The following is a 16,937-nucleotide window of genomic DNA, read 5'->3' on the forward strand; positions in this document are numbered from 1 at the left end:
TAATTCTCTTAGCAGTGCCATGACATAGAAGCTGTTATAATTTAATTCGACCTATTACGAAATGTTAAAAGACTGGACCAAAGTCATGGAACTAATTTGTATAAGGGTTAGAATTTAAATACATGTCCACCATGGAATACTATGCAGCCATAAAAAATGATGAGTTCATGTTCTTTGTAGGGACATGGATGAAGCTGGAAACCATCATTCTCAGCAAACTATCACAAGGACAAAAAAGCAAACACCACATGTTCTCACTCATAGGTGGGAATTGAACAATGAGAACACATGGACACAGGAAGGGGAACATCACACACCGGGGCCTGTTGTGGGGTGAGGGGAGGGGGGAGGGATAGCATTAGGATATACCTAATGTAAATGACGAGTTAATGGGTGCAGCACACCAACATGGCACATGTATACATATGTAACAAACCTGCACGTTGTGCACATGTACCCTAAAACTTAAAGTAGGATAAAAAAAAATAAAAACACTGCAGAATAGTTTCAGGTGTCTAGGAGAATACGAAGAGGGCTCCAGGCAGGTTAATGGACAGATATTCTCCTGACGTCCTTCATTCTGCACCTGAACTTCTTGGAGGCCATATTGCCTGCTCTCTGACGCTTCTTTCTCTCTTGCTCTGTCCTCACTGATTCTTGGTTCTATTGGTGTTTTTGGTCTCATTCCCACATTCCCCCCTGGCCCTCTGTGGTCCTAGCTTTTCATCCCAGAAGCCCCTTGTCATGGCCAGAATCTAGTTGTCTTCAGAAAATTAATCACATGTCAATCTTAAAAAAAAAGAATTTAAATACATGTCTTCATTGCTGACCTTCCTCAGAGAATTTTTAAAAGAATGAAATAAAGAAAGATTTTGGAGTTTCTTCATAAAGTACAGGACAACCTCTGGTAGAGAATTCTCATAGAACAGTGTCATAGATTATCTATGGTAGGAAGGAAACATCACTTCAACTCTTCACATCTCTCAATTTTCCATTCTTTGCATTGAGGCCTTGCAACTCACTACGAGTTGAAGTTTATTTAACCACTTCTCAAATCTGACCTTGCTTTTATGACCTGTTTGACCAACAGGACAATGAACAATGTGACACATATAAAGCCTAGAAAATCACTTGTTTTTCAGAAATTGTCTGGTTGTTGCTCTTGGGAATACTGCAACCATCACCAAGTGAACAAGACTGGGCAACGCTGTGAGATAATGGGAGACATATGGCCTTTTACCACTGATACGGAATCAACCACCAGACCTAGGAGTAATGACATTCTGACCCAGCTGAGCAGTTAAGTGGGCCCAGACTAGAACTGCTCAGCTGACTCAGAATTATCAAAAATAACATATTTTGTTGTTTAAGTCAAAATGTTTTGGGGTGATTGCGACACAGCAAGAATTAACTGACACAGTTCCCACTTTTGATTTCCCTATAATATTATCTTTTGCTTTATACCACTGGATACATGTCCTGTGCTTATGGTTGTGGCAGAGAAGGAGGTGGTAGGAGTGAAGATAAGACAAGCAAACTGGGATCAAGTTGCCCAGCACTACGCAATCACCTTATTTACTTTGTATTGAGAGGGAAGGAAATATTAAATCAATTGTGGCTAAACACAGTCTACGCTTATAGATAGCAAATATTTATGTTGTAGATAAAATATTTCTTGGTGACGGCTTTTTACTGAAGAGAATGTTATTGAAGATCTTTTCTTCTATTATTTAAACATACTGCCTAGCTTATTTTGTAAAACTTCTTGGAAAGAACCTTAATTACTTCCCATGCTAAACTTGTTTGGCAATGTAAGCCTCATTAAAGAATAGATATTAAGGAACATTTCTATTATGCTTCCTCCAGATCATTTGGTCTAATCCTCTTCTAACCATAAAACATCTAATATAAATGCAAATACTTGTTATTACTAATAACTGTGGATAGACTCTCTTTAATAAATGGCAGGCATTGCCAAGAAAATTGTGGTGAGCTCGTAAATTCAAACATAGCTGACTTCCATTAATCAAAAATAAATTGGCTATGTTTATCATAAAGAAAACAAAAGCCCATTTAAAATACACAATACTTAATGAGTTATAGACTTTATATTTGTGATTGTATGGGACAACTCATTCAGACCCCAAAAGCCAGGCTTCTTTCTTCTTAGTCTACTCTTAGCCTACTTAGTCTACTTGTCTTTGACCAAATAGCATTCACCCTGCACATGGAAAGAACATAAGTCTTAGTCAGAAGAATGCTGTTTGATTCTCAGTACTAGAATGAACCAGCTATATATTGTAGGATAATTAGACAACATAATATATTGACAAACAAATTTTTTTCTTAACTCTAAATAGCAATTGTTGAACATTTGCTATGTGCCGGGCACTAGTAAGTAAACTTTATATAAGATATCTCATTAATTCTCACAGACACCCTTAGATGTAGACTTCATCATTAGTCTCACTTTACATATCAAGAAACTAAGGTTTGGAGGGTTTAGTTTACTTGTGTAAAGTGCTAAACCTTGTGATTTGTAGAGCTGGGATTCTGAACAGATCTGACTCCAGAATTTTAATTTGTAATTATTCTCCCATGGTCCCTCACTATACATACTACCTCCATTTCAATTTTCTTGGCAACCTTCTTTATTTTCAATATCAAAGGATTATAAAAAGGATAAAATAAGGATGCATATGCAAGAGTTTATGTACTTTAAATATTAGTATTCATTTAACAAATAATTATCAGCAGATACTATGCAAGTAGCAATTGTCACACTGATTTCAACCAACCCAGCATATGGATACAAACTGTGTATGGATACAGAAAGTGTGCTAAAAGTCAGAACTGTCCTCTCGGACACCGAAGTTAAAAAGTTAGCAATGTATCCAAAATATTTTCGTTACCTTTAATATCTCTGTCAATCATCTGTGAACGTACATGAATATTTTCGAATTAGTATGTGTATCTTCATTTTGTACCTCTGGGGTAACAAGTTCCATATGTTTGTTCTCAACTGAGTTGTCCTTTTGTTTGTAGCTTGAAGTCCCTCTCAAATTTCAGACCATGTTTCTGGTATTCTGAAAAGTTATGAATGAGTTTATATTCGACTTATTTAGACCCTTCATGGTTGTATAAGCTCCAATTATATCTTTCTATGTCTTTGCCTTCTCATGGTCCTAATCTGAAGAGTCATGATATTTTGAGACTCTTTTTACAAATATTAAGTATTGTCTTATTGTCTATGTGATTCCAAACATCTGGCTGAAACTGCAATAAAGAAGGGAAACATCACAAATGCAGCTGTTTGGCATTAGGTAACTGAGTTTCTAGTTCTCCTTCAGATATTTAAGGGCAGAGAATATGTGGCCATATCTTTCTCTTTTAAGGGTTAGTAAATGGTACAAGAAGGTAATAAGGCTCAGAACTGATAAATCAGGATGTTGTGGTGTCAACACGTCTAAAGAGGTGAGGATTCCATTTCTTTGGCTTTGAAACAATGAGATAATTTTCCTCTAGTGACTTGCAGTGGCAGAGAACTGATAATGAGTTTCCAAAAAAAGAAGCCTCCAAGAGCATTTAGTTACCAGACAGGGGCTTTGTTCTTGCTGTGGTAGGTTTTCAAATTAGGACATCCTGTGGTTTGGTACGGATTAGAGGAAGTGGCCAAGAAGAACTATTAATGAAATGCTCTTGAAAACTCTTTTCTCAAATGAGACTGTAATTGTCTATATTCAGTCAGTTGTACAGTCACAGTACTTTGGAGTGTACTGCATAAGCAATCTTACAAGATAAATTAGCTACAACATTTGGATAATGGAAGAAAAGGGCCATTATAATATTATATACAATGAGTGAAGTACTGCAGTTTCTAATTAAGGGCCCAAGTCCGTTGTACAATGAACTATTTGTTGTACTTTTAAAATAAAATTTGCAATCTTTGAATAAATGACTTGCGGCCATGTAGTAAAAACAGAGATATTTATGGTGGGACACATGGATTGCATTATCTTTTCTAAGGCTCGCTTACTCCTGCATACACTGGGCCTGTCTACTTGGTGCAGCCGGGAAACAGGAATCCAGGTGGCTTGGCAGGAAAGACTCTGATCTACCTTAGCTGGCAGTAAGCCAAGTGTCATTCTGACAGAAATCCTTAATTCAGATTAGCTGTTGTCTGGAAGGTGGTGCCTTCTGATTTTGAAATGTCAGAGACACCAAGGACAAGGAAATCGCAGTAGGGCGCAGGGAAATATGTAATATTTTAAGCAGGGTTTCTTGGGTCATGTTATGCAACTACTCACTTCCTCAACTTTACCTTCAAGGGAAATTGAAAACCTTCTTTGTGCATGGATACATCACCTAAGGACAGGGGAGCATGTTCATGCATATATTTTGACCCCTTTAACAGTTCTAAGTCATTTGGAGTTTCCATTTACTTGGATTTGGCCAGAAACAACCTCTTGGTTCTCAGAAAAGAATGTCTTAAAGATCCACAAAGGAGGCTCAAGAGGCTTCTTGGACTTCAAGCCTCTCTTACAAAATATTTTGATGAGTCAAGTGTAAGTGAATCAGATACACAGAGGCCAAATTTTTCTTGACAAACATGAGCTTAATAACAAGAAATAGGGGTTGGGAGGGAGAAGAAAATGGTGGGGAGGTCGTAGGAAAGCATCCACTGAGCTTTGCTGATCACAAAGTGTTATACAAAAATTTCTTAATACATGAATGCAGCTACAGCTGGGGTCACTCAGCACTGCTATTACTTCAGCAGGAATTCTGACTATATTTGGTTCAGTTGCTCTTTAATATTTGCCCAAAGCAAGTTTGATATCATGACCCCCTACGACAGTTCTGCATAGTAACTGATATGACTTTGGCTGCAGTTTTTTTTTTAATCAGAATACTTTCTATGCCGTTCTTGCTTAGTAATTATGAATATAATCACATCTAGAATCCAGGAGGTACAAGTGAAGATACCAGAAAACATTCTGTAGAAGAGGATGTTTACAATGAGTTTAAAGGATATAAAGGATTTAGCCATGCATAAAAACATGATCAAATCAACAGAAAAAAAAAATACTTCAAAGCATAAAAAAAACTGCATGATATACTTAGGAAATTTCAAATATTCTGGATTTCCAAAATGTCTAACCTGAAAGGAATTGGAAGAGGATGAGATTGGAAAGGAAAGCAGGGCTCAGATCATGGCAGTATTTTGAAAACGATAATTAACCTCAGAAACATTGTTATGAGAAAATGAGTGATTATACTATTAATATGTATCATGCTGACTGCAATGTGGAGAATGCGTCAAATGGGGCTCAACCTACAGGCAGAGTAAGAAGTTTGAGTGATATTGCAGTATTCAAAAAAAGAACTGATGAAGCTCTGAAAACGTGGTCACAGCGGTTGAGAAAACATGGCAAGATGTGAAGACTAAAGAGAATTTCTTGCTCTCCTTACAATAATAACAGCTTACAATCATGGAGAGAGTATACAGCCTTCCAATAAGCACAGACTCTGGAACACAGGCTTTGGGTCAGGGTTCAAATTCCACCTCCATTACTTACCTGCTGTGTGAGTATAGATAACCCACTTAATTACTCTGTCCCTTAGTTTCCCCATCTGTCCAATGGGGGAAAAAAAAGATTAATGCAAAGATGAGGATTAATTGCTTTAATGTGTAAAACATTTGAAAGACAGTATCTGGCAAAGAGTAAACATATTAATGCTACACAGAGATATGATAGCAAACTCTTTGTGGGGAGGGGGTGTGAATACATTTTTAATTTTTTAATTTTTAAAATATATTTAGTGGGATGAGTGCAGTTGTGTTACACGGATATTTGCATCGGAGTGAAGTGTGGGCTTTTAGTGTATCCATCACTTGGATACTTGGATTGTAACCTAGGATTTCATGCCTCACGCACACATTTAATCTTTAAAATAAATCCATGAGAAGGTCACTATCATCCTTATTTTACAGAGGAGGATACTGCAGTATAGAGTGTTTACATTGCTTTCCCACCGTCACAGAGCTGGTAAATGATGAACATGGAATGTAATGCCAGAGCTCCATGCTCCTAACATTTTGTTACAACTTTTGTGAAAATGCAGGCATCCTTGCCTCCTAATAAAGAATATTTTTAGTTTAAGGGAGAAACTCAGGATGATGTAGAGTATACGGTGCATTTTCTCCTGTTTGTGCTCAGGTGAGAGTTCATGCAGCAATATTCTTTGTGGAAGATGGTTTGGTGTACAGCAGAAAGTAGAGAACTTAGAGTTTAGAACACATAATTTAAACAGCAACCCCCAGGTTGTGGTTATTGCTTTGAGAAGGGTCTTCATCTGTGTATGGCTTAAGACGGAAGATAATCAAGTGAGGGAAAGCTCTTTGTAAATGAAAACATGCTAGATAAGCATTAGTTATTGATTGTCTCCTTGAAGTGAGTGAAATAATAAGAGTCATCCATGTTCATGACTACCTTTTTCTCAAACCATAAATGAAAATCATTCCTTTCTAACATCATTAACTCTACGTTTTCAGAAATAGCATTGTCACCTTCTGTCATATAAAAGTTTGAGGCCAGGTATGGTGGCTCATGCCTGTAATCCCAGCACTTCACGAGGCCCAGGCAGGTGGATCAGTTGAGGTCAGGAGCTTGAGACCAGCCTGGCCAACATGGTGAAACCCCGTCTCCACTAAAAATGCAAAAATTAGTCAGGCGTGGTGGTGTGCACCTGTAATCCCAGCTACTCAGGAGGCTGAGGCAGGAGAATCGCTTGAACCCAGGAGGTGGAAATTGCAGTGAGTCAAGATTGTGCCACTGCACTCTCAGCCTGGGCAACAGAGGGAGACTCCATCCCAAAAAATTAAATAAATAAAAATAAAAGTTTGAGAAGGTAATTCAGTCTTGCTTCTTACCTCCTTCTAGCCAGTTCCACTTTAGCATCATGACACAAGCACTATTTTATTAATAATTCATGTGTGGAATAAGCTAAAGCTTCTTCCAGGCAGGAGGAGACAGCAGTTAGGCCAAGATAGAACAACTCAGAATTTCCTAAACTAGGATCTTTGGTCCTCTGGGGATCCCCAGGCGTATTCCCAAAGGTTCATGAGATTTTTCAATTTAGGAATTTCATATCAATGGTAAACTAAAACTATTTACATAAGCGCATTTTTGACCACCCAATGGCAATCTCAAAATCAACAATTGCCCTTAGATGGGGGAATCTTAATAGTGTTTTTTTTTTTTTTTTTTTGAGTATGTTATACCCAAGTAGTTCTACTTTATTATTGGCTTAAGTGAAAAAAAAATGGAGGAAGAATTACCGTGTGAATGGTGAATTTCTGCTAAGTGAGGGCCAAATGACATCATGTTAGGGTTTTGCAGTAGTTGGAACAGAGGAAAGTGGTGGAAAAATTGACAGATCTCATGGCACACAGATGTATGGGTATGATGACCGCAAGAGAACTTGAACCTTAACTGTGAGTATGATGTTCATTTGTGAGTGGTTTTTAGTTTCAAGAGAACAACAACATCCATCACGTTAAATAAATGTTAGAAAACTGAATTTTACTGTGTTGCATCTTTCATCTGCATTTAATTAGTAAATGTGTTTCAATGTTATAGCTTAAGTCATTTACATGCATAAGGAGTTATAAGCAGGTTTTGATTTGCACATATTTTAGCAACATGCTAATAAAAATCATTTAAGGCAACACTGGTATTAAACATAACTTTTGTTTCTTTTAAAGGGTATCTGTTAATTACTCAGGTTTGAAAATTGCTAAAATAATAAAAAAGAACACAGGCTTTGGAATCAAATAGAATTGGGTGCAAGGCCTACTTCCTCCACTCCCTGAGTGTGTTATCATGAGCGAGTTGCTTGACTTTTCTAAGCCTTGGGTGTCTCGTCTTATTCATCTCTTCCTGTGTGTAAGAAATGTTCAAGGTACGGAAACTATAATAATTCTTACCGTTAAAACAATCCTATGAAGTGGAAACTAATGCTATTTTTATTTACAGGTGAGAAAACTGAGACAAAAATCAAGCAATTTGTACAAAGTCACACAACTAGTAAAACACGGACCTACATAATCTGACTCCACAGCTCAATCTTTAAAAGGAAAATTATGGGTACATAGTAGGTGTATATATTTATGATGTACATAAGATATTTTGTTACAGGCATACAATGCATAATAATCACTCAGGGTAAATGGGGTATTCATTACCTCAAATATGTATCACTTTTTTATGTTACAAACATTCCAATTACACTCATTTAGTTATTTAAAAATGTACAAAAAAATTATTGTTGAAGGTAGTCACCCTGTTGTGCTATCAAAGACTAGATCTTACCCATTTTATCTAACTATATTTTTATGCCCATTAACCATTCCCACTCCACTGCCCCCACTACCCTTCCCAGCCTCTGGTAACCATCCTTGTACTCTCTATCATGATGAGTTCAACTGTTTTAATGTTTAGCTCCCACAAATGAGTGAGAACATGCAACGTTTGTCTTTCTGTTCCTGGTTTATCTCACAGAACATAATGTCATCCAGTTTCCTTCATGTTGTTGTAAATGACAGGATCTCACTTTTTTTTTTTTTTTTTAGATAAGAGTCTTGCTGTGTTGCCAGGCTGGAGTGCAATGGCACGATCTCGGCTCACTGCAACCTCCACCTCCCAGATTCAAGCGATTCTTCTGCCTCAGCCTCCCAAGTAGCTGGGATTACAGGCGCACACCACCACGCCCAGCTAATTTTTGTATTTTTAGTAGAGACAAGGTTTCACCATGTTGGTCAGGCTGGTCTCGAACTTCTGACCTCATGATCTACCTGTCTCGGCCTCCCAAAGTGCTGGTATTACAGGCGTGAACCACCACACCTCGCCTGGATCTCACTTTTTAATGGCTGATTGGTACTCCGTTACGCCATGTGTACTACATATCCATTCATCTGTTTTGTTTCGTTTTTTTGATGGAGTCTCGCTGTGTTGCCCAGGCTGGAGTGTAGTGGTACAATCTCGGCTCACTGCAAGCTCTGCCTCCTGGGTTCACGCCATTCTCCTGCCTTAGCCTCCTGAGTAGCTGGGACTACAGGCGCCTGCCACTACACCCGGGTAATTTTTTGTATTTTTAGTAGAGACGGGGTGTCACTGTGTTAGCCAGGATGGTCTCGATCACCTGACCTCGTGATCTGCCCTTCTCGGCCTCCCAAAGTGCTAGGATTACGGACGTGAACCACCACGCCCCGCCCCATTCATCTGTTGATGTACACTTACGTTGCTTCTAGGTCTTGGCTACTCTGAACAGTGCTGCAATAGACAGGGCACTGCAGATATCTCTTTGATATACTGTTTCCTTTCTTTTGGGTCTATACCTAGCAGTGGGATTACTGGATCATATGGTAGTTTTATTTTTAGTTTTTTGAGAAACATTCATACCGTTCTCTCTAGTGGCTGCACTAATTTACATTCCTACCAACAGTATATGAAGGTTCCCTTTTCTCAAGATCCTCTCTAGCATTCATTATTGTCTATCTTTTAGATAAAAGTCATTTTTACTGGGGTGAGATGTTATCTTATTATAATTTTGATTTGCCTTTCTCTGATGATCCATGATGTTGAGCACCTTTTCATATACCTGTTTGCCATTTGTATGTCTTCTATTGAGAAACATCTATTCAGATTTTTTGCCCATTTATAATCAGACACTGAAAAATGTTGACATTAGTTAACATTTGCTTATTGGGTTGCTTGAACAGAGCTCAATCTTAACCACTTGATTATGTGGACTTTCAAACATCCACCATAATTTCTTATAGATCTTTATATTACTTACTTCACATGCAGCTTCCCCGGGTTGCTTTCTGAATTCTTCCCTGATGGCAATACAAGTATCCATGATTGCCCCTCTTCAAAGTGATGGAAGCACACAGGTGGAAGCATGTTTGAGGCAAGGCTGGGGTGTTCATCACCTCAAACATGGATCATTTTTTTTTTTTTTTTGAGACGGAGTCTCGCACTGCCGCCCGGGCTGGAGTCCAGTGGCATGATCTCTGCTCACTGCAAGCTTTGCCTCCTGGGTTCACACCTCCATTCTCCTGCCTCAGCCTCCCGAGTAGCTGGGACTACAGGTGCCTGCCACCATGCCCAGCTAATTATTTGTATTGTTAGTAGAGATGGAGTTTCACCGTTAGCCAGGATGGTCTCGATCTACTGACCTTGTGATCTGCCCTCCTCGGCCTCCCAAAGTGCTGGGACTACAGGCGTGAGCCACTGTGCCCGGCCAAACATGGATCATTTCTTTGTGTTACAAACATTCCAATTATACTTTAGTTATTTTTAAGTGTACAACAAATTACAAAGATAGTCCCTATTGGTGTCAGAATGAAGTCTAATTCTTACTGAAACATCAGACACAATGGTTAGCAATTTACAAGAGTATCTTATGTCATCATTAAAAACACTGTTAAAGAGAAAATATATTGTCAATTTTACTAATAAAGGAAACCAACTACTGTTAGCAACTTAAATAATAACCAGAATGCAACTTTTAACATAACAATGCCATTCATATATAATGGACTTCCAGATCCAGCCATATTGAAAAAAATCTGAAACTATATTTTTCCTCTATCTTAAACAACTATGAAAATAGTCAAGATAGACAAAAGAATGATTTTCAGACCTACAGCAAGCTGCACAGAACAATGATCCCTGGAAAAAGGGAAACAAACAAGGTGACTGCTGATTGCCCTAATGTTGTCCCTTAGGCTGGTCCAGGTTCTTGACTTTGCTGCACAAAACAATTTGAGAGTCCAAAGTAAGATTAGGGGAATGAGCTTATTGCAAAGCAAAAATATACTCTGATAGGTGGGTCAGAGCAGGCTGCTGGAGAATGAGACAGCCACATCTGACGCTGGGGAAATTTCCTTTACAGGAAGCTTATATGATTATTCATAAGAGGGTGACAGTGGGCATTGCTGTTAAGCATGTTGTGGGTGGTCTCCTGAGTGCACATATGCAATGACTGTACATGCTAGCACATATCATGTGACTCATTAGCATCTCAGCTTCCCATCCAGTGGTGTATCTTCTACTATCATAATAAACAGAGGTCAACCTAAGGACACCAATCATGAGTTTCTCCACTTGCACGAGTTTGGGTATTTTCCCTTCTGCTCTTCTTCCTCTCTGTTGTGAGATAATTTAACCACAAGTCCTAGATGCGATTTGTGCAATGTCGAGCAGTTTGTTCACTCCATTTATTTGGCAAGTTTCTTGTTCCTCTTTACGGGAGGCCACAACCACCATCTCTAACTTATCTGTCTAATGTATGGGAGAGTTTCCAGTGAGTGCAGGAAGAAGGGGTGTCCAAACAGGCACTGGAATTAAGTCTTCTTGGGTTAAATACAGTTCAGAGCACAGGATAAAGTATCTAAAATTCACAGGGCAGAGTACCAGTAAAGAGAGAGTTGCAGAGAGCTAGAGAGAGATTCAGAAATTTGCAGAGTTATTTGAGTCTTCAGTTTAGTGCTGATCATCGCTTGAGTGTGAGGAAACTACCAACAACTGGGGAAAGAACCACAGGTAAAATTAAAAGAAACAGTCCCTGGAGCCCAAATGGGATCAAGGATATTTCAGGTTTTCTGTAGGTAATGTGGAAAAGCTGTTTATAATTAATAGGCATCACGTAGGGTACTCAGAAATGTGTTCTTAGTAGTTTGGACAAAATTAGCCATGGACCTAAGGCTGCTCTGTTTCTACCTAACAAATAAATAAAATATTGTAAGTAACTTAACTGTGTCCCAGAACGAAGTTCAAAAAGATAGAAGCTTGTGCAAAACTTAGTTCCCAGCAAAGTAAAATGTATCAGTAAAAATGACTAGATATCCACAAAAGCAGAAAAACAAATTAGAACCCATAGCAGGGAGAAAAGTTCAACCAATAGAAACATACCCCAAAATTATACAGATTATAAAATTAGTGGATAAGGAGATTGAAACAGTTATTGTGAATATATTTCTTTTTTTCTTTTTGAGACGGAGTCTTGCTGTGTTGCCCAGGCTGGAGTGCAGTGGCCTAATCTGGGCTCACTGTAAGCTCCGCCTCCCCAGGTTCATGCCATTTTCCTGCCTCAGCCTCCCAAGTAGCTGGGACTACAGGAACCTGCCACCACGCCCGGCTAATTTTTTTTTTTTTTTGTATTTTTAGTAGAGACAGGGTTTCACTGTGTTAGCCAGGATGGTCTCGATCTCCCGACCTCATGATCCGCCCACCTCGGCCTCCCAAAGTTCTGGAATTACAGGCGTGAGCCACTGCACCCAGCCAAATATATTTCATATGTTTAAGAAAGCAGAGAAAATTATGAACATGTTAAGGAGATACATGAATGATATAAAAGACGCAAATGGAAATTCTACACATAAAATTTACAGTGACAAAGATGAATGATATACAGGATGGAATTAAGTATTTAGACACCATAAGGAAAAGATTGATGAATGTAAAGATATGACAGTATAGACTATCAAAAATGAAACACAAAGCGAAGTAGAGACTGAAACATAAGAAAAATACAAAGCATTAGTGAACTGTGGGACAATAGCAAGCAGGCTCCCAAAAATGTAATTGTAGTTCCCAAAAGAAAAGAGACTGAGGAGGAGACCAGAAAAATTATTTAAATAAATGGGGGGCCCCAATTTCTCAAAATTCGATGAAAAGTAAAAATCCACAGGTCCAAGATATTCAATGAATTTCAATCACAAGAAACATGAAGAAAAGTAAAAATCCACAGATCCAAGAAATTCAATGAATTCCGATCACAAGCAACATGAAGAAAACTACACCAAAGCACATCATTATCAAGTTACTTAAAATTCGTTATAAACAACCCATCTTAAATTAGTCAGAGGAAAAAAGACATGCTAAACATACAGAGGACAAAGATAAGAATGGCAGCAGACTTCTGGTCAGAATCAATAAAATTCTAAATGTGTATCATCAGTGAAAGTAAGTTTTTAAAAATGAAGGTGAGACTTCCAGTCTTAACAGGATAGCATAGACTTGTCTCTTTCTGCTTTTCCCCATTAAGTACAACCCTAAATCCAGAAAATAATGCAAGAGACACCAAAGGAGAATTTTCAAAAGTGGAAAGGAGAGCACAGTCTGGGTAGGGATCCCGGCACGAGAAGAACAGCACCACAGAAGAGTGTCCTATAACCACACACCCAATAGAGGAAGGTGTATTAGGCCGTTCTTGCATTGCTATAAAAAATACCTGAGGCTGGGCAATTTTTAATAGGCTTAATTGGCTCAAGGCTCTGCAGGCTTTACGGGAAGCATAGTGGCATCTGTTTCTGAGGAGACCTCAGGAAGCTTCCATTCATAGCAGAAGGCAAAGGGGTAGCAGGTACATCACATGGTGAGAACTGGAGCAAGTAGCAGAGTTCGGGGGGAGATGCTGCACACTTTTAAATGACGAAATTCCTTGTGAATTTAGAGCAAGAGCTCACTTATCACCAAGGGGATGGCCCAAGCTAGTCATGAGGGATCTGCCCCATTTTCCAAACACCTTTGACCAGGCCCCACCTTCCACTTTAGGGATTACATTTCAACATGAAATTTGGGCAATTGTCCAAACGATATCAGAAGGTGATCCAGGCGGGACATTTCACAACCACTGACATAGCAACACAACGTGGTTGAGGTAGGCCTGTTTCTTCCGCTACTGAATACAAGTTCTGCCAACTACACCAGGTGAATCTAGCAGAACTGGCAAGGAGACTGAATGGGAAGCTCCACTGACAATAAGCAGCCATTGGGAAGCACACTTCTTCCTCCTGGACCTGACACCTCTTCCCCATACCAGAGGAACTCTGTAGCCAGGGGCATCAGCAATGGGAATTATGCCACAAGAAATGTCCCTAGCTTGGGAAACACATTTTTCTTCTCCCATAAGTATGGGGAGTCAGCAAAAACAAGTACCCCACTTGGGAATGGCTCTTTGTTCCTGCAGGACAGAAACTCCCTTCCCCAACCTAGAGGCATCAGGTAGCCCAACCAGCAGTAACTTCCAGTAACTTCTCCTAAAGCAGCAAGGACCAGTAGGAGCCACAGTGGTACCAGATAAAACAAGCAGACCAAAATAGCACCAGGAAGACTCTGAAAATTAGGCTGTCATGAAACATAGCTCACAAAGTAGAACAGGGCTTATGTGCTAAACCAAAACAGGGTGACTGACTGCTAAATGAAAATTTTAACAGAGTCCCCTAACATATATAGTAGCTTAACTGTTCCAAGACATTACTCATTATATCAAGCACCAGGAAAATCTAATCCTAATAAGAAAACACAATCAAATAACATTTAATAGTGAGAAAAATCAGATGGTGAAATTATCTGACTTGGATTTCAAAGCACCCCTTATGAAAATGTTTCAACAAGCAGTTACTAATTCTCTTAAACACATAAAAGAGTAATAAAATCTCAGCAAATATTTATGTTATAATAAAGAATGAAATGGAAATGGTAAGATTAAAAACAGCTCCAAAGAGGATAAATCTGAAGAAGCATCAAGACACATCATAATTAAATTTCTGAAAACTAAAAGCAATGAAATAAATTTAAAAGTAACCAGAGAAAAACAACATATTGTCTGTAAGGGAACACCAATTCAAGGGATAGCAGATTTCTCCTCTGAACTGATAGAGGCCAGCAGGCATTGACACAATATTTTTTCACTTCTGAAAAAAACAAACACAAAACTCCTGTAAACTGAGAATTTTATATCCAAGAAAACATATCCTTCAACAATGAAGAGTAAATGAAATTATTCTCAGATGAATAAAAACTAAAAAAAACTGTCACTAGCAGACCTACCCTTAAAAAATGACAAAAGAAAATTATTCAAACAAAAAATGATAAAAGAAATAATTTGGAGCATCTAGAATGAAGAAAGAATAACAGAATGTTGAGAAATATGAGTAAGCACAATAGACTACCCTTTCCCTCATGAATTTTCCAGATCTTATGTTATGATTGAAACAAACAATATAGCAACACGTAACACTCAAAACAGTGATATTTTAAAATGGGAGGGTAAAAGTACCTGAGTAGATGTAAGGTTTTCATACTTTACTCAAAGTCACATAGGCATATTGTAATACCCAGAGCAACTACCAAGAAAATCAACCACAAAGCAATACACTACAAAATAAGATAAACAGATTAAGTGGGATTCAAAAAATATTTTGGTCATTTACAGGAATTTCTGAGCAAGAAAAGACAAGAGAGGAATAAAGGAATAAGAAACAGAAAGAAAGCAAATAGTAAAATAGCAGACTTGAGCCCTAATACATCAATGTAAATGTAAATAGTCTACGTATGCCAATTACAGGGTAAAGGAAAGTGGATAAAGCAGAATGGATTAAAAAAAATCTTGACCCCCAAACTATATTCTGTTTAAAAGTTTCTCACTTCAAATTCAATGACATAGGTAGGTTGAAGACAAAGGATGGATGAAAAAAGATGTGTCATGCAAACATTCATCAAAAAAAGCAGGAGTGGCTACAAATATATCAGATAAAGTAGACTCAGAACAAAAAAAATTGCTATAAACAAAGACAACCATCACACAGTGATAACAGAAATAATCCACTGGGAAAAACATAATGATCCTAAATGTGTATGTACTAAACAATGGAGCCTCAAAGTACATGAAGCAGTAATTGACGGAGCTGAAAAGAAATACAGAAAAGTCTACAATAGTAACTGGTGGACCTCAACACCTCTTTCTCCACAACTTATAGAATTATTAGACAGAGAATTAGCATGAATATAGAAGATCTGAAAAAAAAATTATCAGTCAACATCGATTACTTAGCATATATAGAATACTTCATCCAACAAAAACAGAATACACTTTTTTTCTATGCTCCTGTGGAATGTTCATCAGGATAGACAGTATCTTGAGTCATAAAACAAGCCTCAATATATTTAAAATAATTGAACCACACTCAGTATATTACCTGACCATGATGGAATCAAACTAGAAATCAGCAACAGAAAGATTACAGGAAAATCTCTATATACTTATAAATTAAGTGACACAGTTCTAAATAACCAAAAAAGAAATCTCAATGGAACTATTAACAGTTAACACATAGCACTGAATGAAAGTACAAGTGCAACTATCAAAACATGTGGGATACAGCTAAAACAACGTTGAATGGTAATTTTATAATACTAAATCCTTACATTAGAAAGAGGAGATATCTCAAATAAATAATCTAAGTTCCTACCTGAAAAAAAAAAAAAACTAAAAAAAAGAAGAAAAAAAAGGAAGAGCACAATAAACCCAAAAGAAACAGAAGGAAGGAAATAAAAATAAGAACAGAAACCAGTGATGTTGAAAACATGAAAATAATAAAGCAATGAAGGAAAAATCTGGTTCTTGAAAAAAAGAGCATTGATTAACATCCAGCAAGACTGATAGAGAGAGAGAGAAGGAGAAGAGGAATACAAATCAACAAATCATCAACTGTAGGAATACTTCTCATTTCATTTAATAAGGCTAGTATTATCAAAAGCAGACAAAGATGGTCAAAAAAGAAATGAAAACTACAAACCAACATCTCATACACTTAGACCCAAAATGCTTTAAAATATTAGCAAACCAAATACAGCAGTGCATGAAAAGAATTATGCACCATGACTAAGTGGGATTTTCTCTAAATATGAAGCCTCCATCAACATTCACAAATCTATCAATGTATACTTCCATATTAATAGACTAAAAAGAAAAATAATATAATATTAATTGATACAGAAAAAGGATTTGAGAGAATCTAATACCATTTCATGGTTAAAAAACAAATAGCAAACTAGGAATTGAAGGGAACTTCCTAAAATTTATGA

This window comes from Hylobates moloch, unplaced genomic scaffold, assembly GCF_009828535.3.
Source record: "Hylobates moloch isolate HMO894 unplaced genomic scaffold, HMol_V3 SCAFFOLD_9, whole genome shotgun sequence".
NCBI classification, from domain to species: domain Eukaryota; kingdom Metazoa; phylum Chordata; class Mammalia; order Primates; family Hylobatidae; genus Hylobates; species Hylobates moloch.